The sequence below is a fragment of the Triticum urartu genome, chromosome 5A, assembly GCF_056163025.1.
Source record: "Triticum urartu cultivar PI428250 chromosome 5A, HENAU_Tu73, whole genome shotgun sequence".
NCBI lineage: Eukaryota > Viridiplantae > Streptophyta > Magnoliopsida > Poales > Poaceae > Triticum > Triticum urartu.
Window position 1 is genome coordinate 52,862,792 of NC_141877.1, and position 19,626 is coordinate 52,882,417.

Below are 19,626 nucleotides of genomic sequence, written 5' to 3' on the forward strand. Positions count from 1 at the left end.
CTTCTTCAGGGTGAGGTAATACCTTACATTTTGCATGTCTGATATGTATTAATGTTGTCTTGAGTGAGACCTGTATGATATGTGTTACACGCATACCGACTCACGGGGCCCCGACTTATATTGGTGAACGAGGGGTAGGACTACATGGGCCTGAGCCGACTTACATGGCTTGTAGCCCAAGTAATCTATTAGAGTACATGTTTTGTGCACCAAGTAAGGAGGTGCCCTTCTGAAGGAGGCATATTGGTCGGGTAGAGGCATGTGTGTGGGCTGGCCTAGTGGGTTGTAGGTGCGTCCAGTGCCCCTCGATAGTTTTGGAGATTGTTGGACAAAATAGTTAATGGACTTGCTATTTTGTGACTATACTCGGGAAGTAGGACTCTAGAAGATTGTTTATCGTGTAGTAGATGACCCCTCAAAATTCTGTTTATAAGCAGTAGTTTTGGTGTGCTCTTTCAGGAACAATTGGCTGCAGCGAGGAAAATGACGCATGCGTGAAGACTGTAGAGTTTTCTAGTTTGACTTTTCACTTATTGGGTCATAGGGCAAATCGTACTATTAAGGAGAGGGGGTCCAAGTTAGTTGAAATTTAGGTCATCGATGTATGCTCAATCCAAAACCTATTTCTTTGAGTGAAGATGAGTGAAATCTCTTCATGCAGAGTGTTTAGTCTCTGAGTCCATCACAATGTTCTTCAGGACTCCAAGAAAGAATCACTTGCAGTTAAGTCGACTTGAATTGTTCCTCAAGTAAGTCGGTAGGTGAGTTTGAAATCCGACCTTTATGTCATGTGTTGATATTTAGGTCATCGATGTATATGCAATCCAAAACCTATTTCTTCGAGTGAAGATGAGAGAAATATCTTCGTGCAGAGTGTTTATTCTCTGAGTCCGCGACAATGTTCTTCGGGACTCCGAGAAAGAATCACTTGCAATTAAGTCAACTTGACTTGTTCCTCAATTAAGTCGGTGAGTGAGTTTGAAATCCGACCTTTATACCATGTGTCGGTTCTTCATTGAGTGGGTAGTGCCCTTAATGCTCATTTCACACCTTGGGATCGCTCCCGCCTATAAATATACCCTCATCCCAGCCTAAGATGGTTTGCTGCTTCTTTTGACTTGACAAGACATTGTCTGAGAAACCCCTCCTCCCAGAGAATTGAGAGAATACTAATGAGGGAAAACCCAGATCCTAAAACATGTCAAGTGATTGAGCATCACGATGAACTAGATTGAATCTTAGCTTGTACATATTACTTTTTGTGAACTATGCATCCACTAGACGGTTAGGTGCCAGTTCGGGGTATCCAAGAGCTACCATGGATCATCAAGAGCAAGTATGTTAAAGTCCGGAGATCACGTTGAAGATCTACCTATAGTAATAGGCCGGAGTCCGATGGAGTTTAGGTCAAGGAGAATAAGACGAAGAGAGGTTTTCTTCGGTGTTAAATCACAAGTTCCTCTAACCACACGTAGCATTGTGATGGCAGTGTGAACAAATCTAGAGTTGCCATCGAACACCGCGCCCACTCACATCACTTTCTGTAATTTTCCCATGTTATCGAAAAACTTCTCCCTCGTAATTTCTCTCTGTGATCAGTTCACCGAAACTGCTAAGTACTTGCCATTTTGCTCGTCATGTTAGCATTTGCTACTTGTGAGTTGCGGTGGGATTTTCCCCGAAGAAGAAGGGTGAAGCAATATAGTAGAAGATAGTATTTCCCTCAGTGCTAAACCAAGGTTATCGAACCAAAAGGAGAACCACACAAATTCCTAGTAAGCAGTACCTACACACACAAGAGCAAATACTTGCACCCAACGCGGGCAAGAGGATTGTCAATCCCCTTGAACTTGTTACTTGCAAGGATTAAATCTGGTAATGATAGATAGATAAATTGAAAAGTAAAATAAAACATAGAAAATTGTAGCAAGGTAATTTTGGTTTTAGTAATATGATTTGAAAAGACCCGTGGGGGGCATAGTTTTCGCTAGAGGCTTCTCTCTCGAAAAATAGCAGAAAGTATTAGGAGCTTGATGCTCGAGCTGAGGAGATCACCTTCAATCATCTCTCAAAGGGGAAACTTTATCGCGTTAGCTCTCCAAGTATATCAAAGGAAATCTGGTATATATAGACTTGCTAAGGTGAATGAAGGTGTTTCCACTCAGAAATAATCTCAGGTTGATACTTTGCGAAGCTGCTTCCGAAGACTTGACAATGAGTGTGTTCAAAATACTTATGATTGTCTCTATTATATCACCAATGAGCTCAAAGGACTTGGCGCTATTGCCATTACTAATCATGAAGTGGTGAAGTAGTTGCTTCGGTCTCTAGGCAGTTCATTTGATACTTTGATTCTGATGATCAAAGAGTGCCCAGATTACAAAGATCGCGAACCCTCAAATGTTCTAGAGAGACTTAACACCCATGAGCTGCAAGAATAAGAGACATGATATTTCTATGGTTTCAACTATTGCAAAATTCATGCTATCAAGGCTGTTGCGGATTCTTCCTTGGAAGAAGAAATTAATGACTGTGAATCGAAAATCCTGATCGTATCAGTAAAGATCTTGCATTGATCATGAAATGCTTCAACCGATACAAGAAGAAGAATCACTTCTCATAAGAATTCGAAGTATAACTCAAAATCTACCTCTGGAACAAATTCCTAGAGTGAAAACTCCTGCTACAAACGCAAAAAGACTGGACATTTCATTGATGAATGCCTGATGTGGGAAATTAAGGCCCGGAACAATGGCAAAGTTACAAAGAGTAGCAAGAGCAAGAACTATGATTCTGGCCCTTATAAGAAGAAATATAGCATTTCATGAATAAAGAGATTTCATCCTCGAAGTCAAGCTCCTAAAGGAAGAAGAATTCTCACAAGGCCAATGCTTATATTGTAAAATAGATGGATTCTGAGGAAGAAGCCTCTGAGTCCAAAGTCGCCGAATTAGAATCATCTGCCAAGGAATCTGATTTTGGCATGGAGGGTATTTATTACGCCTCTACACCAACATCAAGGTCGTTCTTTGACAATTATGAAAGCGACGACGAGGCACTTGCATTCTGCTTCATGGAAAAGTCCTCTAAGGGAAATAACTGTCCATCCAGAAAGAACTCCTTGCAGATCCAGAATGGAAATTCCTCAAAGGGTTCCAATGTTGATTCTTCCTTGTATGAATATGAGCACTAGTCTTCTAACCATTATATTCATGCTTCTAAGAAAAAAATCTGCATATTATAACAACTATGCTAACCACTCTCCAAGAAAAAACTCCAATGCTCCTTGAGCAAAGTACTCATATGTTTAGCGCCCAGCTAAATGTTCACTGTCGCCCATCAAGATGTGTGTGGTTAAGAAGAACTAATTCTTCTACAGGACTATTTCTCTGGTGGCACTGAATGGATCATGAATAATGGATGTACTAATTGTCATGGTTCTAAGTCTGACAGTAGAATGCGGGGTAGGAATGTAGAGGCAAGATCCTAACTATGGAGGAGTTGTACACGCGAGTTTTACGAGTTCAGGCCCTTCTCGGAGGAAGTAACAGCCCTACGTCTCGGAGCTCGGAGGTGGTCGACTGGATTATATGCGTGTGTGTTACAGAGGGTGCGAACCCCCGTCCCTAAGGAGGGGGGTGGCTTATATAGAGTTCGCCAGAGTCCTCCTGCCCTCAGTTACAGAGGGTTTAAGGTACATAAAGATGGGGACGTTACTAGTAACGCCTGCAATAAAGATACATAATGACCATTAAAGGTATGACTTAATTCCCGACCATTGCAGAGTGGAGTGGCTCTAGATCTCCTTGTAGTCGAGTGATTGTCCATACGGTCGAGTGTCTTCGAGACTGTCGAGTGGAACATAGCTTCATGGTCGAGTGGATGATGATTTTTCTTCGAGTGCTTCTAGCTCCTTTAGAGATGTCCTTGGGGAGGGTATCTTGAACAGATCCATGACCCTACCCTAGGTACATAGCTTTATCATTAGCCCCCGAATGGATCAGGGTTTGAGTGAGGAAGGAGTTGAGAACACTTCCGACTCATTTTTCGTGCTATGAGTATATCTTGTTCTGGATCAATGAACTAAGGTGATGACACCAACTTCTTTTTTAGTCGCCTTGATCCATTCTTAGTTTTTGCCCAGTGAACTTTTAGTGAAGAGTTTCGAGTGATGATGCGGAGGATGTCTTTCGTCTGTCAAGTTGTTCTGCTGTCCACGGATTTCGCGGGATTCGAATCTTCAGCACGCTGGGCGGGGAGGCCGCGGTAATCGGGACGGATTAGGCAGGTCGCCTCGATCCCCGTGCCACCTTTTTCGCCACGTATCGCGTGCGCGACTATTGCGGGATTTGATAAAATTGTCCGGGCCTACAAGCCAGTCACACGAAAGTGTCCTTATAAAAGGCACCAGACCGAGCTTTTGAACAGTGCGCCCTCATTCTCCTTCTTCCTCAGATTTCTCCGTTGCGCCTGCTTCCGCTCTCGGCGTCTTAGCCCCGCTCGGACTCGATTCACTGCCATGGTGGGAAGGAGAAGACGGTGGCGTTGGAGCGTGCAAAGAAGGCGACGACGAAGGCGAAAGGGAAGAAGACCAGCCAGGGCGGATCTTCGTCGAGGTCCGGCCTGCCGCCTGGCTGGATCCACTCGACAATCAGTCAAGACGACATTGACGACCTGGTTGAGGGGGGACTGATCCCTCACCAATCGGCGCGGCTCCCGGGGAACGAGACCGAGCCGCAGCCGCAGGTGGGTGAGTGCGTCCTCCTCGCCACTCATGTCGACCACGGGTTTTCTTTGCCTCCCCACCCTTTCTTTCGTGGTTTCTTGAACTTCTTCGGGGCTCAACTCCACCACTTTACTCCAAACACCATCATGTATCTCACTGCTTTCGTGTCCATGTGCGAGAATTTTTTGGGCTGCCGACCGCACTGGGGTCTCTTCAAGCACATATTCATGTGCCGCTCCCAGACGGTCAAGAAGGCCAACCCGAGTGATGAGAGGACGCACGTGATACAGATGTGCGGGGGCCTTGGAATTCAAATGAGGAACAAGAGCACCTTCCCAGATATGATCCTTCCCGACTCGGTCCGGGGCTGGCAGTCGACCTGGTTTTACTGCAAGGACCAGCCGACCCCGGGTCAGTCGACTGGACTTCCCCCCTTTTCCTTGGCTCGAGTGGAGAAGCCCTCCTCCTTGAGGGTGATCCCGGAAGAGAAGGCGCAGGTGAAGGTGTTGGTCGAGCGGGTCGTCCAACTTGTCTGCGACGGAGTGACTGGTATGGACCTGCTGGAGGTCTTTCTCAGTCGACGCATCCAATCACTCCAAGCCCGTGACCATCCGATGTGGATGTACTCGGGACTCGAGGACTCCACTTGGATCCACCTGGAGGACGTTAGTGAAGACGCGGTGGAGAAGTGGCTGAGAGGAATCACCGGCAACAAAGATAATCCCCGGGGGTCTAGGAGGGTGATTCCATTTGACCATTTGCGCCAGCCGAAACAGGTATGATTCTGCATTGTCAAGTATCTTCTTGATTCACTGTGTAACATCTTGTTGACGGTCGACTGTATTTCTTTTGTTCATTATCTTTTCAGGCTCTTATTGATATGTACTCGATGCCCAATGGAGTGCAGGAGCAAAATGTCGAGGAAGGGGCGAGCGGGGGCGAGAATGGCGAGTGGCACTCGGATGCAGAGGAGGACGAGGAGAGCGACAACTCGAGTGATGAAGAAGAGGTCGACTCGCCTCCTCGCAGAGAGAGGAGGTCCAAGCACGCTCACGACCCGGCGAGCACCCCTGGCCTGGCGGCCGCACCGACTGGGCAATCTTCGAAGCGCCCTCGGACGTCTTCCCCGGCGCCGACTGAGAAGGTATTGAAACAGCTCAAGATTGCGCCGCCTCCTGCGCCGAAAGCATTGAAGGCTACATCCTCCAAACCACCGAAGGCTTTGCCCAGAATCAAAGTGACCATCCCCACCATCTCCGGGCAATCATCTGACCCGATCTTTTGGTTGACTCGAGCAACATAACATAATCGACTGAATGTTGACATTTGCAGTGCTGCTACATCTGGAACTTCTTCCTACCAATACTGAGACGAGGAAATGGAAGACGCGGTTACCTCCAACCCAGGTAAAACTCTCATGATCTTGTTCTTGATTATTTGGTCGATTAAATTCTGGCGATTCACTTGGTGTCGACTGATTTATCTGCAGCCCCACCCAATGTCATTGATCTTCCGGATGATGATGAAGATGTGGCCCCTAGGCCCAGAAAGAACAAAAAAGTAGCAGCTGGCAAGACGTCTCGGCAGGGACCGATGACAACACCAACCGTCCGGCAATCTAAAGACGCAGGTGGGGCCTCTGTAACTTTCGTTGTCCCATTGTCGAGTGAGCGCCCTGCACCGTCGATTGTACCGGTGTTTCCTTCAATCGTCCAACCTCATGCTTTGGAGCTCCAAGCTGCTGCACCTGGGTCATCTGCCCCCTTCTTCACCAATTACCATGTTTCGAAAAACCAGTCGGACGCGGCTGCGGAGGCCATCTGTCAGGCTAACGTGATGATGGAGCGGATGAAGACGGTGCACGAGAACAGCCAGGCTGCTTACGATGCCAGCGCGGCTCTTCGGGCCAATGTCCAGGTAAGTAGACCTTCGACTGACCTTGTTCTATTAGGATATGCTACCTGAAATATTTTCCTTCATACGATCTCTTATGGTTTGCGTCGAATCTGTACACCCACTGGGTGTTTTGTTGTCTCTAGCACTTGCGCTCTTCCACTCGGCCTGGTCGAGTGGGATCTGAACCGGTGGGGGCACACTAAGTGCACCCACTGGGTGTAGTCGACTAGGATCTGAGAACTTTTTACTTTCTTTTCTTCCACTCGACCCGGGCGGACTGGTCGAGTGGGATCTGAACCAGTGGGGGCACGTCAAGTGCACCCACTGGGTGTAGTCCCCGAGACCACGGTTGACTGCTGGCAGTCGGCCGAGGTCTGAATTTTTTTTACTCGACCCGGGCGGATTGGTCGAGTGGGGTCTGAATCAGTGGGGGCACGCCAAGTGCACCCACTGGGTGTAGTCCCCGAGACCGCAGTCAACTACGGGCAGTCGACTGGGGTCCGAGTAAACTTTTAAGTTTTATTCACTCGGGAGTAAATAATCTTTGATCTTGTCGATTGACACGTCTTTTACCTTCTGCAGAAATCTTGTACTCTCATTTCTAAGTTTGCCAAATTTGAGGAGAAGCAGAGGCAACTCAACCTCGACTTGGAGCTAGCCCAACAAAAGTTGAAGAAAGCTCAAGATGAAGCTGCCGGTATGGAAGGTAACTGCCTGTCGACTGTTCACATCGATCGTCTTTTAAGATATTTCTTTGATCTCTTGTTTGATCCGATTGCTTCTTTTGCATAGAAAATGATGTTGGCTCTGGAGAAGAAGGAATTGGACCTTGCAGCTGCGCAGAAGGAAGCTCAAGATAAGACTGCCCTTGCAGACCAGAAGCTGGCTTCGGTCGGAGTGTTGGAAGGAGAGTTAAACAAGATGAAGTCCTCTCTCAATGAGTCCAACCGAGAGGTAACTCGTCTGAAGAAGGATAAGATTGCTCTGAATGAGAAGCTGGAGTCCGCGGTCCGTAAGAGAAATGATATGGAAGCCTATCTGAGAACTCTTGCCAAGAAGCTCTATCTTATGCTGGAAGGTACTCCTTTTAATCCGACTGCTTTACTGCTTGCAAGTTAATCCTATCCAGTCGACTCACTAACTTTTTGACTACAGAATTCTGCCAAAACTTTGACGAGGAAACTGGACGAATCGAGACGGGTTTAGACCCTATCGTTTCTCCGGTCGGCGACGAGGCTGCCATGAATGTGCTTCGACTGGAATCCCGTAGTCGGTGTCAAAACCGGTGGATCTCGGGAAGGGGGTCCCGAACTGTGCGTCTAGGCCGAATGGTAACAGGAGGCAGGGGACACAATGTTTTACCCAGGTTCGGGCCCTCTTGATGGAGGTAAAACCCTATGTCCTGCTTGATTAATATTGATGATATGGGTAGTACAAGAGTAGATCTACCATGAGATCAGAGAGGCTAAACCCTAGAAGCTAGCCTATGGTATGATTGTTGTTGTCCGTCCTATGGACTAAAACCCTCCGGTTTATATAGACACCGGAGAGGGCTAGGGTTACATAGAGTCGGTTACAATGGGAGTAGATCTACATATCCATATTGCCAAGCTTTCCTTCCACGCCAAGGAAAGTCCCATCCGGACACGGGACGAAGTCTTCAATCTTGTATCTTCATAGTCCAAGAGTCCGGCCAAAGGTTATAGTCCAGCTATCCGGACACCCCCTAATCCAGGACTCCCTCAGTAGCCCCTAAACCAGGCTACAATGACGACGAGTCCGGCGTGCAGATTGTCTTCAGCATTGCAAGGCGGGTCCCTCCTCCGAATACTTCATAAAAGATTTTGAACACAAGGATAGTGTCCGGCTCTACAAAATAAGTTCCACATACTGTCGTAGAGAGAATAATATTTACACAAATCTAATCTGTTGACGTATTCCGTAGCATGTCATCACACCACAGCCAAGCCTTTATTTGAACTGTTTTTACTGTCCCACCTCAGCGCATTTTGCGAGGCGGTTTCCTTGGCACGTCTTGTTGAAGCAGAGATCGTGTCCCCTTATCCCGGGATTCTCATCAATACGGGCGTGGGTAACCCAACTGCGCCATTGATTACGGCGCTCGGGAGATAAGCGAGTTTTACCAGGCTGGTGGGGACGCATAGTTTCGTCCGCCCATATAAGGGGATAAGGATCCGCCTTTCCATCCACGCCTTCTTCCTCCTTTGCTCATCCATTTTCGCGCACTCAAGCTCCAGTGCCCAAGTCCGCATTCCCCACCTCAACCTTCTCCGGCCATGTCCGGAGCGGGAGGCAAGTGGATGGTCTCCTCCGTTACGGAGGGACACTTCAAGAAGCTGAGGAAAGCCGGATACTTGTCTGACGACATCGCGCACCGGCTCCCAGACGAGGGGCAGCTCATCCCCACCCCCAGGCTCCATGAGAGGGTGGTGTTCCTCACCCATTTCCGCCACGGACTAGGCTTCCCTCTCCACCCATTTGTCCGGGGATTCATGTTCTACTACGGCCTGGACTTCCATGATCTGGCCCCGAACTTCATCCTCAACATCTCGGCGTTCATCGTCGTGTGCGGGGCCTTCCTCTGCATCTAGCCCCACTTCGGCCTATGGTTGAAGACCTTCAATGTCACGTCGAAGGTAGTGGGCGGCCGCCAGGCGGAGTGCGGAGGCGCCATGGTGGGCAAGATGCCCAACGTCCTGTTGCTCGAGGGCTCCTTCGTGGAGACCATAAAGGGGTGGCAATCGGGGTGGTTCTACATCACCGAGCCGCGTGACCCTGAATGGGTCGCAGCCCCCGAGTTCCGATCCGGAATCCCTACGTGTCTCACCTCCTGGAAAGCTAAGGGCCTGGCGTGGGGTAAAAAAGGAGAGCTGACCGGACTCCAAACATGCGTCCAAAACCTGGTGAGCAAGAAGCTCAAACTTGTTAACGTAGTCCAGGTCATGCTCATCCGTCGGATCCTCCCGTGCCAACAACGGGATTTCAACTTGTGGGAGTTCAACCCGGCCCAGCACCGAACTCTGAGCAGGCTCTTCGACAAAACGTACGAAGATGCCTGGAAGGTGCTATTCGAGGGCGCCGAGGCTCCCGCATCTGCTACCGAGGATCGCGGATTCAGCACGCAGCGTCAAGCCAACGCGGTAAGCTGTTTTTACCTCTTACAAGATATTTGTCTTTCATAGTTTGACTCTATGCGGGATCTAAGCCCCCATGCCTTTGACAGGACTGGCAGAGGATGGCCGAACAGATCAACTGTCGGGCTCCTTTGCCCGAAGACCCAGCGGACGCCCGCTTGGCGGAGCTGCTAGTTCCGGCACCTTACGTGGTGCCGGAGAAGAAGGCCACGGGAACCCAGAAGAGTTCCCGACGCCCGGTGGAGTCGGACTCATCGTCCGAAGACTCCGAGGCGCACTCCTCCTACGAAGACGAGGAGGATAAAAGAGAGGTTTCTTCCCCAGCAGGGGAGAAAAGAAAAGGAAGGCCGCCCCAACTGGGGAGGCCGGAGGGTCCAAGAAAGGGAGGACCCTCCCTATGGACTACTCCACCAACGCCGACGACGGCGAAGAGGAGTGGCCGCTCAGGGCCAAGCCCCTAGCAAAATCGTAAGTATTCAGATACCTGAGTGACTCATGGCGTTCCTGTATTGCACAGCTTCTCCTGACGCCGAATATAATTATGCAGTCCGCCCAAAGCCCGGCTCGACGTGTCGTTGAGCGGCTACCTGGATTCGTCGGACGTGAATAGTTTTTCACTTCCGACTGCTACCTCCCCCCGCCCTACGGACGACGCCAAGGTGCTGTCCCAAGAGGTTCCAAGCCAGGAGGAGGTGGTCCTGGAGGCGCCGCAAGGCGACCTCCCGGACTCCAGGTGCAAAGGGGAAAAACCCCCAAGGGCTCCAAGTCCGGCCCTGGGCCGGACACCGCACCGGAACCTTCAATGGTTCCGGAGTCCGGCAGGCGGCCCCCTAGTAAGAAGGGCAAGCCTACGACGCCAGTGACCTCCATCCAACTGGAGGCACCGGATAATTTGCTGGAGGTGCTTAACGGCGCCTCCATCGACGAGGAGCACCGCACTATTATGAGTGCGGTGATTCAGAAAGTTCAGTCTGCCAAAAGCGGGCTGACTGAAGCCTATGCCAGCCTGCTAACAGGCTTTGAGGTATGTGAAAATATTACCGCATAGACAGTAGCCTCTGATGCTCTGTTTGGCGTTCGGAAACAAAAGCCGAATAGAGGATCTAACAACATTCGCAGGAGTCTAACATAATTAAGTCAATATGCGTATGCAGGCTTCGCTGCTGGCCTCTGCCGCACTGACTGCGGAGGTGGATGCGCTGAAGCAGAGCCTCCAGCGGTCCGAGCAAGAGCTCGGCCTTGCTAAAAAGGAGCTCGAGGAAAAAGAAGGTAAGTAATACCTTGTGGAGTATATTTAAAAAGATGTAGTTGCAAAAAATGACAGGATCGCTATTGGTGTCCTAGGGGCCACAACTGAGGTGGTGACCCTTAAGCAAGTGCTTTACGAGGCCGAAAAGAAGGCGGCCACGGAGCGCACCGAGCGGGAGAAACATGAGGCGCGGGTTGGCGAGGTGCAGCAAGAGCTCTAGGATCTTATGAAAAAACATGAGAGTTTGGAGCTTGACTCAAAGATGCGAGAGTCCAAGCTCGCGGCGGCCCTTAAAAGCGCCAAGTCTGCCAAGGCCGAAGCCCAGAAAGCCCTCCAGGAAGTTGAGGCGATGCAGAAGATAGCGGTGGGTAAGGCATTCTTTATGCAAAGCAAGCACGTGAAAGTGAATTACTTGTTACTTACCCGAATCCGGAGCTCTCCAGGAGCATTCATAGATTTGCCCCGTAGCATGTCAGATGCCGCCGCCTTCTACCGGGCCGAGGAGGGCAGCTCGACGGAGAAGGTGTTCTGGTCTCAGTATGCTGAGGTTGGACACTCGGTGCCCTTGAGCGACCAGCTGAAGCAACTAGTCGAGCTCCATAAGGTGGCCGGACAGGCCATGAAGGGCCTTATAGTTCGGCTGTGGCCTGGAGAGGCCCTGCCTGGGAGCTACTCCGGGCTGGTGAGGCGGCTGGTGGATGCCTGTCAGTGGCTTGAAGTCGTCAAGCGCTGCGTCTGCATCGAAGGTGCCCGTAGGGCGCTTGCCCGTGCTAAAGTGCACTGGGGCAAGATGGATGCGGAGAAGCTTGTGAAGGACGGGCCACCGCAGGGCAAGGAGCATCACCACCCCGAGATGTATTATGAGGGCGTCCTGAAGGGCGCCCGCCTTGTGGCGGACGAATGTTCCAAAGATGTAATATTTAAGTTCGTTTTATCCTATGCGCTGAAAACTTGTTCATATGCGCTATGCAACGCTTGTTTTAATTTAAAATATTACCTTCCATGCGGCCGTTTATCGAGTCTGAGAGATGGCGAGTCGTCGGCTTCTGCCCCCATGCCACGAGTGCTGGGGTGTTCGGGATAAACCTGAGCACTATTTTTCCCATTCTTGGGTCCTTCGAGGGAGGTGCTCAGCACAATGAACAAGGCAATCAGACTATAATGCGTTATCACTCTCACTTAGCCAGAGAATTCTATAATTTTAAATTTCGGCGAAGCCCCTAGTGTTCGAAAGACCGAGTTCGGGGCGCTATACACGCCTAGGCCGGACAAAGCCGACTCCTCGCTCTAAGCGGCATAAGTCTTTAGGGACTCGAAACCTCTCGAACAGCGACCAGCTCTCGCCCTATCATGACAGTCAGTTTTAGCTTTCTTTACTGAGGTGCTTAGCCCAGCTCAACCGGGGCACAATAGCAGTAGTTCTCCCAGCGCTACCTTAGCCGATATAGCGGAATGTAAGGTACCAAAACATGGGAGCCGGGCAAACCCAACTATTGACCAAAGACATGATTCAGAGCTGATGCATATAATGCTATAAGTTCGGAGGGCCGCACTTTGTGAAAGTGTTCGGACTTCTCACGTCGTATTATGGGGTGCTTGAGCCCCTGGCGTATGGACCGTACCAAAGTGTACGGGTGCTAAATGTCATAATTGAACATATGTATTGAAAAAGAAATGAATAGAGAATGCAATAATAAGCTGAAGCTAAGCATTGTTTATTTTAAAAGGCTGCTGTGAAAGCAGAACGATACAAATAATGCGATAAGCAAGAGATGGGACTATTTGACATGTTCCCCTCTAGGGGCGAGCTGCGAGACGGTATGTAAGACAGGTATTTTGCTCGTTATAGAGACCACCTGGGAATTCGACGTAGCTTTCTGCCTCCTTGATTGTTGCATCGTGTGTTCGGCGGTTGTACTGCCGGACAGGCCTTCCGAAGAGTGGAGTCCTGAAAGTAGGAAATAATGACAAAATCGGGAGCCCCTAGTGCGGTTGAGCCGCATTTTTGGGTGTGCCGTGGTCGTGCCCCTCCCCCTGTGCCCTGGTATTTTCAGAGCGTAGTTATGTACGCGTAGTACTGATTTTGCAGTTTCGCGAGGGCTGGGGTTGGGGCCGTATTGCTACGCTTGCTTGGAATGTGCCAGGCGGTCTTGTTGTAGGTTACTCCGGGCGCGCTTGACGGTGTCCGGACGTTTAATAGCCGGACTGGAGAATTGCCTTGAGAGGCTGCTTTGTACTTCCGCTGCGAGGGCCGCCGTGTGCTCCTCCCTTCAGAGAGAGCGTTCGGTGTTTCCATTGACCGTAATGACTCCTCGAGGGCCTGGCATCTTGAGCTTGAGATATGCGTAGTGCAGCACCGCATTGAACTTTGCAAATGCAGTTCGTCCGAGCAGTGTGTGATAGCCACTGCGGAACGGGACTATGTCGAAGATTAACTCCTCGCTTCGGAAATTATCCGGGGATCCGAAGACCACTTCAAGTGTAACTGAGCCTGTACAGTTGGCCTCTACACCTGGTATGACGCCTTTAAAGGTCGTTTTTGTGGGTTTAATCCTTGAGGGGTCTATGCCCATTTTCCGCATTGTATCCTGATAAAGCAGGTTCAGGCTGCTGCCGCCGTCCATAAGGACTCTAGTGAGGTGAAATCCATCAATGATTGGGTCTAGAACCTATGCGGCGAATCCGCCATGGCGGATGCTAGTGGGGTGGTCCCTTCGATCAAAAGTGATCGGGCAGGAGGACCATGGGTTGAACTTTGGGGCGACTGGCTCCAACGCGTATACGTCTCTGAGTGCATGCTTCCGCTCCCTTTTGGGGATGTGGGTTGCGTATATCATGTTCACCGTCCGCACTTGTGGGGGGAAGCCCTTATGTCCACTATTGTTCGGCGGCCGGGGCTCTTCGTCCTCGTCGCTGTGCAACCCCTTGTGTCTGTTTTCGGCATTTAACTTGCCGGCTGCTAGAACACCCAACAATCCCTGTTGGTGTGATTGGCTGGTCTTTCAGGGGTGCATGTATCTGGCACGAGCGATCGAGTATATGGTCCAAACTGGACGGGCCCGGAGTGTTCCTCTTAAATGGCTTTTTCTGCTGACCGGGCTTAGAGCCTCTGAATCTGGCATTAACTGCCGTATCTTCAGCGTTGTCGCTGTTAATGTGGCGCTTGTGCTTGTTGCGACGTGACCTGCCATTGTTGTCCTTGGTATCCGAATTACCAGGGCTCTTGGTCATGTTATTGCTACGAGCTAGCCATCTGTCTTCTCCCGCGCAAAAGCGGGTCATGAATGTCGTGGGGGCTGCCATAGATTTCGGCTTTTCCTGTCCAAGGTGCCGGGCAAGCCATTCATCAGGGATGTTATGCTTGAAGGCTGCTAGGGCCTCTGCGTCCGGACAGTCAATGATTTGATTTTTTCTTGGTTAGGAACCATGTCCAGAATTGTCTGGCAGATTCTTCTGGCTGCTGAATTATGTGGCTCAGGTCATCGATGTCTAGTGGTTGCACATAAGTGCCCTGGAAATTGTCGAGGAATGCGGCTTCCAGGTCCTCCCAACAACCAATTGATTCTGCTGGCAGGCTGATAAGCCAAAGCCGAGCTGGTCCTTTAAGCTTGAGTGGGAGGTATTTGATGGCGTGTAGATCATCGCCACGGGCCATGTAGATATGAAGGAGATAGTCCTCGATCCATACCACAGGATGTGTTGTGCCATCGTATGATTCAATGTTTACGGGTTTGAAACCCTCTGGGATTAATTTGATGATCCATTACTTCATCTGTGAAGCATAGTGGGTGTGCGGCGCCTCTGTACTGGGCTATATCACGACGTAGCTCAAATGAGCTTTGTCTGCTGTGTTCGTCCCGGCCGGATTTACTGTATCCGGCGTGACGGTTATCGTCTCGTTTCGTGGGGCGCCCGCGTGATCCGTAGATCGATCTTGTTTGCCTTCCCTGTCTTCCAACATATCTCGCAGGTCTAGCGCATTTCCCCGTGCCTTGGTATTGTTTGAGCGACGTCGGGGTGCGGCTTGAGTGGAGGGCCGGGAGGACTCTCTGTCGCAGCCGCGAGGTGGCCGGTCAGCCGCATCATGCGCTGGTGATGTAGGTTTAAGTGCTTCCTCCTCTAAACGGGGTAGCAACCTGCGCTTTGGGTAACTCTTGGAGGGGCGTTCGAGTTCGTATTCCTCGGCCGCAAGGACTTCCGTCCATCTGTCGGCTAGCAAGTCTTGATCAGCTCTAAGTTGTTGCTGTTTTTCTTAAGGCTACTCGTCGTGGCCATAAGCCTACGCTTAAAGTGCTCTTGTTCGACGAGATCCTCAGGCACGACAAATTCGTCGTCGCCGAGGCTTGCCTTGTCTTCGGAGGGAGGCATGTAATTATCATCCTCTTCTTCTCTGTCTGCCGCTCTCTCAGGGGGCTGGCTTCTCCATCCTCATGTGCTGAATCTTGCTGGAGGGAATTGTCTTCGGCACTGTCCGGGGTGTTATTATCTCCCGTGCCGGCATCACTGTTTTTGCTTTGGTGGGACTTAGAGCGGCGCCGCTAACGCCGGCGCTTGGGTTGCTTCTTGGAGGGGTCATCCCATGTTGTTCCGTCGCCATTGCCTTCTTTGGTTGTATCCACCATATATATGTCATATGACGAGGTGGCTTTCAAGTGCCCTATAGGCATTGGTTCATGTTCGTCTCCTACATCATCGTCCATACTGTCGATGTCTTCGGAGTAGAAGTCGAGCATGTCGGTTAAATCATCGACAGTGGCTACGAAGTGGGTGGTGGGTGGGCATCGAATTTCTTCGTCGTCCGCATCCCAATCCTGTTGCCCATAGTCCGGCCAGGGCTCCCCTGACAAAGAGAGAGACCTTAGTGAATCCAGGATGTCGCCGAAGGGCGAGTGCTGAAAGATATCCGCAGCGGTGAATTCCATGATCGGCGCCCAATCGGATTTGATTGGCAGGGGCGCGGAAGGTTCGGAGTCCGGAAAAGAGTCCGGTGCCTTGGAGTCACGGGCTTCGCAGAGGATGAGGCTGGTGTTCGGCTCGATCGCCGTTGAGACTGCAGCCCCCGAGGCGGTGTCTAGCCACCCGTCCTCGATCGGCGCAGTTGGCTCCGAGCTAAGGGTCGGAGCTGATGCGGGCGCGGCCTCTAGGGTACTGTTCGGCGGTAGAGCTAGGTCATACCCATCGTGACAGTGCGGCGTGCCCGGCTGTGGCTCGAATCCGTCGAAGATCAAGTCTCCGCGGATGTCGGCCGTGTAGTTCAAACTTCCAAATCTGACCTGATGGCCAAGGGCGTAGCTTTCAATCTGCTCCAGATGGCCAAGCGAATTAGCCCGCAGTGCAATGCCGCCGAACACAAAGATCTGTCCGGGGAGAAAAGTCTCACCCTGGACCGCATCGTTGTTGATGATCGGAGGAGCCATCGGGCCTAAAGGTGACGACACAGAGGAACTCTCAATGAAAGCACCAATGTCGGTGTCAAAACCGGCGGATCTCGGGTAGGGGGTCCCGAACTGTGCGTCCAGGTCGGATGGTAACAGGAGGCAGGGGACGCAATGTTTTACCCAGGTTCGGGCCCTCTTGATGGAGGTAAAACCCTACGTCCTGCTTGATTAATATTGTTGATATGGGTAGTACAAGAGTAGATCTACCACGAGAGGGCTAGGGTTATTGTTGTTGTTGTCCGTCCTATGGACTAAAACCCTCCAGTTTATATAGACACCGGAGAGGGCTAGGGCTACACAGATTCGGTTACAATGGGAGGAGATCTACATATCCGTATTGCCAAGCTTGCCTTCCACGCCAAGGAAAGTCCCATCCGGACACGGGACGAAGTCTTCAATCTTGTATCTTCATAGTCCAAGAGTCCGGCCAAAGGTTATAGTCCGGCTATCCGGACACCTCCTAATCCAGGACTCCCTCACCCGTGTCGCCAGCGTCACAAGTTACCTCGCTCGTCTGAAGGTGGCAATTTCACGGATCGACTCATCACCCTGGCCAAGGGCGACACTTCAAAATGACCTTGAATCTCTGATGACTTGGCTCAACGAGATTCCTGGTCGAGTGCTAGAGTGGAAGAAGTCCTCTTCCCGGTGTGGTGCCGACATGGCGTTGTCCTTGGTAAGGGTCCACTGCAAGGAAGCTCGTGAAGACAAGCTGGCGGCGATCAAGGTCGCCAACACCAAAAGGCACAACTTCCAATCCTTTATGGAGACTTTCATCGCTGCTGCCACTCGGATCGCAGATGGAATCAACTTGGACGAATTCATCGAACCCGCTAGCCCTCCTCCTGCCGAGTGAACAAACTATAAGATTTAAACATGTCTTAAATTTGCCTTAGAATGCCGAGTGGTTGCTGTAACCATTAAACTCCTTCGGGCCTGATGCTCGAATACTTTTGATTTGTCAGTTGGAACTTTAGGATTTATCCGAACTGCTTTTGAGTATGCTTGCAATTGCTTTTGGAATCTGCTCCCTATTTGGAATGACCTTCGTGTTTGAGATGCAACCTTGAAATGGAGACTTCAATCGAACTGCGCTTTGTTGTCTTTGCGGAAAAGGATGGAGCGGACGTTGTATCTGTGGCGTAGCTCGAAGGAGAAGGTTGCAGTCGACCTACGCCTCATCGTCCTTGTGGACAAGGATGGAGCGTACGTTGTATTTGTGGCGTAGCTCGAAGAAGAAGGTTGCAGTCGACATGCGCCTCGTCGTCCTTGCGGACAAGTATGGAGCGCACGTTGTATTTATGGCGTAGCTCGGAGAAGAGGGTCGCGGTCGACCTGCACCTCATCGCCCTTGCGGGAAGGGATGGAGCGTATGTTGTACTTGTGGTGCAGCTCCTAGGGAAAGGATTGCAGTCGACTTGCACCTCATCGTCCTTGCGGATGGAGAAGGAGTGCATGTTGTATTTGTGGCGTAGCTCGAAGAAGAAGGCCGTGGTCGATCTGCACCTCGTCGCCCTTGCGGGTAGGAATGGAGCATACGTTGTATTTGTGGTGCAGCTCCAAAGGAGAAGGTTGTAGTCAACCTGCACCTCGTCGTCCTTGCAGATGAGGGCAGATTTTAAACCTTAGGCAAGTACTGGACTGCAGCTAAGCCTCCGAGTGGGAGGATTGCTCACCACTCAGTAGAATTTACAAACTTAGGCGAGCACTGGACTGTAGCTAAGCCGCAGAGTGGGAGGGTTGCTCACCACTCGGTAGGATTTTACAAACTTATGCGAGTACTGGACTGCAGCTAAGCCCCCGGGTGGGAGGGTTGCTCACCACTCGGTAGGATTTTTTAAACTTAGACGAGTACTGGACTACAACTAAGCCTACGAGTGAGAGGGTTCCTCACCGCTCGGTAGGATTTTTTGAACTTAGGCGAGTACTGGACTACAGCTAAGCCACCGAGTGGGAGGATTGCTCACCACTCGGTAGGATTTTTTAAACTTAGGCGAGTACTGGACTGCAGCTAAGCCCCCGAGTGGGAGGATTTCTCACCACTCGGTAGGATTTTACAAACTTAGGCGAGTACTGGACTGCAGATAAGCCCCCGAGTGGGAGGATTGCTCACCACTCGGTAGGATTTTTTAAACTTAGGCGAGTACTGGACTGCAGCTAAGCCCACGAGTGAGAGGGTTGCTCACCACTCGGTAGGATTTTTTGAACTTAGGCGAGTACTGGACTGCAGCTAAGCCTCCGAGTGGGAGGATTGCTCACCACTCGGTAGGATTTTTTAAACTTAGGCGAGTACTGGACTGCAGCTAAGCCTACGAGTGAGAGGGTTGCTCACCACTCGGTAGGATTTTTTGAACTTAGGCGAGTACCGGACTGCAGCTAAGCCCCTGAGTGGGAGGATTGCTCACCACTCAGTAGGATTTTACAAACTTAGGCGAGTACTGGACTGCAGGTAAGCCCCCCGAGTGGGAGGATTGCTCACCACTCGGTAGGATTTTTTTAAAACTTAGGCGAGTACTGGACTGCAGCTAAGCCCACGAGTGAGAGGGTTGCTCACCACTCGGTAGGATTTTTCAAACTTAGGCGAGTACTAGACTGCAGCTAAGCTCCCGAGTGGGAGGATTACTCACCACTCGGTAGGATTTTAGAAACTTAGGCGAGTACTGGACTACAGCTAAGCCCCCGAGTGGGAGACTGGTGTTGGGGAACATAGTAATTTCAAAAAAATTCCTACGCACACGCAAGATCATGGTGATGCATAGCAACGAGGGAAGAGTGTGATCTACGTACCCTTGTAGACCGACAACGGAAGTGTTAGCACAACGCGGTTGATGTAGTCGTACGTCTTCATGGCCCGACCGATCAAGCACCGAAACTACGGCACCTCCGAGTTCTAGCACACGTTCAGCTCGATGACGATCCCCGGACTCCGATCCAGCAAAGTGTCGGGGAAGAGTTCCGTCAGCATGACGGCATGGTGACGATCTTGATGTACTACCGTTGCAGGGCTTCGCCTAAGCACGGCTACAATATTATGGAGGATTATGGTGGAAGGGGGAACCACACACGGCTAAGAATATGATCACGTGGATCAATTTGTGTGTCTAGGGGTGCCCCCTGCCCCCGTATATAAAGGATCAAGGGGAGGAGGCCGGCCGGCCCCTA